Raw genomic sequence first — 6,000 nt, forward strand, 5'->3', positions numbered from 1 at the left:
GAGGTCCTAGTTCTATGTTTTGTTTAATCTCTTAATAAAAGCAAGAGCTTTCCAGATAAATAATTTAAAAAAAAAAGCCTGTAGAATCTGGCACACTAGTGTTCAAATTAGATGAAAACTCCAAGGGAGTTCCACCAGGGGGCATTATTGTTTGAAAAGTTCAAATGACCTTACACCTCTTGTTAGGCTTTATGTGCTAGAATTCAACATTTTATGGAAAAATCAGCCAATTAAAAAAAAAAAAAAAAAAAAAAACTTCATATAGTATTCTAAAATTATTCAGTGTTTTACAATCTTCAGTGTCAACTACTAACCAAACTACTGACTAGTCTGCTTTCTAATGAACATTTTGCATATTTAATCTTTGAGCTGTTTGATAAAAGTAAGCCAAAATATTCCTGATCCAATATAAAAAGTTCTGTCTGGGTTAAAGTTTGTGCTATGGGCTATATTTTAGGCTATTTGTTCCAATAAATACAGTATAAACTAAGTTATCCCAGTGTTGAAACCTCCAAACACTACCTAACTTAAAGATATTTCATTGACATGAACTTTTATGTCACCAATTTCTGCCAACCTCACACCGATTTGGCGGTAAACAGACCACTGAGATGGCTGCTTTGCTTTGACTATGCTATGGCTACAGGCCAGGCTAATGATTAATCTTTGGGAGGGATCAAACAGCAGCAAATGGCAGCATGCTTGTAAAAACTTTGGCTCATTCTCGCGCCATGTTAGCGGCTGTAAGAATAAGGCAGGATCCTTTGAAGTACATCCTCAGGTAATTGTGGTTTCTTCTACAATGTAACACAGCTGTGCTGCAGACAAGCGCAGAACAAGACAGAGGATATGCTAAGGTCCTGATCTCTAGCTTCTTCTATGACTGTTACGCTGCTTGTTCATTCAGTCGGCGGGCTTTTATCCCGAAACGGTTGAAGAACAAAAATAAAACATCCTGTTTCATAGAGTTTGCAACAGTCGTAGTGCATGTAAACAAAGTCTTCATCGCTCTACTTGCAGAGAAAGCCACATTTGATAGCCGAATGAAGGCGGTTAGGGAATTTTAGGGTGTATAGTTATGTCATTTACATTCTTTAGCATAAATGTCACAGAACCCTTTGAATTTAGTTTAGTCTGACTTTATTTGGTAGCCTAATTGCTTCCTTCTGAAGTTCTTAGGCTTCTTAGTTGGAGTCCTGCTGCCTCACGGAAAGTGGGGAACCAAACCAAATTAAACTTTAGTGCGGTAATGATTAATGTATAAGTTTCGGCTCTTCACGTAACAGGAGAAAGGACGAGCATTGGCAGGATCCGCCTCGGAAATATCATCCAAGATTGGCCAACTGTGATGCTGGTAGGTGTTGTTTTCATGTAGGCTAGGCGACTTTCTGGCTTAGCTACTGAGAACATGTTCAACTCTGTGCTTATAGAAACATCACCACTTCCAAGTCTGACTAGAAGTTTGTAAACTTTTGACCAACACAATTAGTAAAACTCCATTTTTACTTCAGCTTTGCCCAGGTACAATTAGCAACCTAATCCAACAGTTTCAAGTGCAGCTCAGGAATGTACTCAGTTTATACACTAGATGGCGCTTTTGTCTACATGAATTGCATGTTACACTTTTCTTCTCAGCATACGAGGGGACACACAGGCACTTTATTCTATATACCAATACAAGCATAAACAAAAAAAATATTAAATTCAATAAAAAGTTATAAAGTGAAAGGTCTGGACTGTACACTCAGATGAACCAGACAAATTAAAGCTGTTTAAGCACAAAAATCCCCTAAAATTCAGCAATCAGCACATTTATTCTACCTGTATAGCCTAATGGTTTTCCCTTCTAGTCAACCAACCAATAATAAAACAGCTACTCAGGAAAGTAATAACTCACCAGCTAATGTCCAAGCTAATGAGAAATACTGACAGGCTGTTAAATAGTAATGATCAAAATTCCCAGGAATATGAATCATTGCAATTTCCAGGAGTCCCTGACCACTCTGGGCTTGTTTTACTTTGCATTTATTGTTAAAAGCTAAATTCAGAGCTCAGTGCAATTACTGTGATATTCTGTAACGCACACACACACACACACACACACACAAAAGTTGGATGTGAAACCTTGGAGAGTTGATGAGGCTGTGGGGAAAAGCTAGACTGCACTGTAAGCCTAACCCCAGAGCTCAAGTTTCCTATGAAAGTCTTATCGAGTGCACCAAACTCCACTTATACATATAGCCTAGTACATTTCAAATGCACAGCTACATCTGTCTGTCCTCTTTAGCAAGTGGAAGGACCATAAGAGAACACGCAAAGTATTCCGTTTAATACCAGAGTCGTTAAAGGAAACAGGAGATGAGTGTGTTGACTGATCGCTGAAATGATGTTTCAGGTGAGAACTGGCTTAGACTAGGGTAAACCTTTCAACTTTTTTTTTTTTTAAGACCCCACAGACTGTCCATTATGAATGCATTTCACAGAAATGAAGATTTTCTTCTGGTTAATTAATGTATGACCAGAAAGCCTAGGTTATATTGCACAAGCACACGATCGCGTGCTCGGATATGTTGCTTGATTACTTTTCACAAAAGTCTAACGAAAGCATTCGGCACGAAAAGAAAACCTACCTTTATTTTACTGTCCAGTTCTAAAGGGAGACCATTCAACGGGACAGTGTCATCTGGGATGGTTATTTGGATCAAAAAGTCCCCCCGCGCGCGCAAACCCCTCAAAGCTTTTTCCCCCCCAAGCTTTAATTCCTCGCGCTGTTTTTTTTTTTTTTTTTTTTTTTTTTTTTTTTTTTTTTTTGCCAAGCAGCAGCGCCGAGTTGTCGTCAGTCTCTTCAGCTTTGGAGCAGATAGATTAAATTATTGATGGCGGAAATCGCACGGGCGAGGTAATGCACTCCCATGACTGAGCGGATCCTTCGCAGGTCGGTTCAAGCGCTCTGGACGGCATGCTCGGTACACACATAGACATACACATACACGCACGCACGCACACACACACACGCACACACACGGCTCTGGATTAATGCGCACCGCGAGGGCTCCCGAGTTTGGAATGACGGCTTCATTCCGCGCTACTCTGGTACCTTGCTACCCGGTGACGTAGAGACACGTGACTCGAGTGAGTCGGGCGCTCGTGCAAGATTAATAAACCGAAAGTGGTGTGGTGCTCTATCCTAAACCGCATACTACTGTAGGAGATTGTGCGGGATCTGTGCTACAGTCTTAAGACTACTTTTTAGTAGGGTAGTGTGCACCATTATTTATCTATAGAGAACATTTTTAGAAGAAATGACCAATGCTCGAGAAAACCTATCTGACAATTCTATCTCAGCTAAATGATAATGTAGATATCAGTCATATTCATATATATATATATATATATATATATATATATATATATATATATATATATATATATATTTTACACGTTTTCCTCTGGATGTGTGTGCGTTATGCGTTATTTCTGCATATGCGTTATTTCTTGCACATGCACGCACCTCATTGTGTTTTTTTTTTTTTTTGCTTTATGCTTTTTACAAACTGTATCATCTAAATCAAGCACAAATTTCCCATAGAGGTTTTTTTTTTTTTTTTTTTTTTTTTGCGACTTTGTAATGTCTGTGGATGTTGTTGCTGAAAAGCTCAGGGGGCTTCATTCACTGCTATACACCCAGTCAGGGTGCCATTGTTTTCTAGTGGACCCAGGATGGGCTCAAATGAAACACCTTCATGTGAAAGGACCATAGATTGTCCTGTGAAAATGGATAGTAGCTTTTGTGATTCTTAAAAAAAAAAAAAAACAGCTTCAAAGTGAAGCGGTTCCTCCTGCTTTCCACCACATCAAGGTCCTATTCTTGTCTGGAGATCTCCTGTGCCTGATATCTTAAACTATTGTCAGTTGTCTATTGAGCACCTTTGTAACCTGTATGGAGAGCTTGTGTGCCAGATGCTGGCCCGACGGTGTAAAAACAGAACATATATTTCAGTCAGCCATCATAAATCAGTGGAAATGGGATTAATATCAAACAGTCAGATATGTCAAAGCAGTCAGGAATTGGTCATATTTTAACCCCTTAAACTCCCAAGACTCCTTAATGTGCCTAGACTTCTATCAATAAAATTTAAAGGGGTTAAATGACTTCTTGGTATTTTTGTCATTGTAAAATTCTGCACAGGTTTTTGGCAAGATCTCAAGTGTTTATTTAATAATTCCATGTTTAATTATATTTTTCTATTTGCTTGTGATTATTTTGTCGAAGCTATTGGACCGCTAGTGTGAGATTTATATTGATGAAATTGTTGTGTGGTGCTTGTGATTATTCTCTGTCTGAGGTAATGAGGTTGAGGGGTTCAGATGTAGCTGGTCCCAGCATGGGAGAGGATGCTAACACCTGCTCTGACACACACACACACACACACACACACAAGCAAGCTCATCTCCCATGCACAATCACACAGCAGATATGCAAATATGCTCAAATGCATTCACACAATACATGTATACTATCACCTTCTCCCAGTTGCACACACTCATGCTTACATCCTCCTTCAAATCTCTGTAGGCATAAGCCAAGATGAATATAGCTACTACCCATAGGATCACAGGAGGAGACAGTAAACTCTGGGTGACAAAGAGTTGCATCAGCAATTGCTGAGCGACGTGACTCCAAGAGAGGGAAAAAAAAACTTAACCTCAAACTTCACATATACAACACACACACACACACACACCTCCCATCTGATACAGACACAGCGTGCCAAGGCTGCTCCAGCAAGGTAATTCATAAATAAATCACTCTGCTTCTCATTAGGTGCACAAAAACCATAGGTCTCATTCAAAACTGCAAATACAGCACAATGCCAGCTGCACAGTGGTATGACTCACAGAAATACAAAGTTTCTTATGATGCTAAAGAGAAGTGATTATCGGAACACATATGTTAGTTTAGTGTCCAAAAGTTTTTATCGTATAGGTGTTTCATGTAACAATATATACTAAGATAGCAAACTAAAGTTCATCTAACTAAGGTTATGTAGACATCATGATCCTGTTTTCAGGCATAAACACATATCAGTGGGATTCTCCATCATCATGAGCCATCATGTTTGTCCCAGTGATGCCTTCTGAAGAGACGTGTTTGGCGGGAGAGTGAGAAGAGGACCACGTTGAATGTTGAGAGAGTCGGAGCGGCGTCAGAAGCGATGGCCGTGTCTCTATCCAATAGGTCGGGTCGCTAATGACGTCACCTCAGCTTTCTCAAAATCTCTTTTTCTCTGTCGTTCCTCTGCAGGTCTTCCTCTGGAATCCAGACTTTCCCGGTGCGATCCTCCAGGGAGGTGAGGCACTTCCTTGTCAAAATACCTTTGGTGCCCTAAAGGTCATGTGCAACAACCTATGAATCAACTTTCTAACATAAAATTATGGTTGGAATGTGTCGTTTATGGTTCAAGGAGTAGGCAACGGAAATGTGAACAGTGACATAAATCTGCGGCAAATACATGGACGGTTTGCTGTCTTTATCAGATGCTAGCAAAGATTATACAAATGCAAGTTTTTCAGAGAGTTTATGCTATTATATTTTTAAAATATTTATTCTGGCTCAGTTTAATACAATCGCATTATAAGTTACAATTCCCAATAGAGATAAATGACCCTTTAAGCATGAACTAAACATGGACTTATTGGAATAAACAAAGATGCATTGAAGACCATGTCATTATAAAACAAGAATAAAAATAGAAATAGCTGAACAGGAACGTCATCCAACACATCCATGACTCAAAGTTCTCTCTTATTTCTTGCTGGACAGCGTGCGATGAATGATTTGTGTGCATGCCTACATGTATATATACACGCTCATTCTAGCGTATATTTTGCGTTTTTACTGTGTCACCCCACTGAAATCAATGAGTCAGCCAATGAAGCTCTCTCCCCATGCTATGGTCTGCCTGATACTGGGTGCCTGACTCCACTTTGCTAGCCAAG

The 6,000-nt window shown here is 39.6% G+C and overlaps 1 protein-coding gene across 5 annotated transcripts in view; it reads right to left on the minus strand.

Annotated features, from left to right (window-relative positions):
* The window catches only part of bdnf (brain-derived neurotrophic factor), a 37,768-nt gene that overhangs the window by 5,534 nt on the left and 26,234 nt on the right, over nt 1-6,000 (minus strand). Inside the window, exon 1 of one of the 5 annotated variants that reach the window (XM_026937389.3) lies at nt 2,631-3,333. The exons of the other annotated variants lie outside the window; for them this stretch is intronic. The gene's annotated coding sequence lies outside the window, so the exon portion shown is untranslated. Of the gene's footprint in view, nt 1-2,630; nt 3,334-6,000 lie in introns of those variants that run through there. 5 annotated transcript variants of the gene reach the window in all.

This window comes from Pangasianodon hypophthalmus, chromosome 25, assembly GCF_027358585.1.
Source record: "Pangasianodon hypophthalmus isolate fPanHyp1 chromosome 25, fPanHyp1.pri, whole genome shotgun sequence".
Taxonomy (NCBI): Eukaryota; Metazoa; Chordata; class Actinopteri; order Siluriformes; family Pangasiidae; genus Pangasianodon; species Pangasianodon hypophthalmus.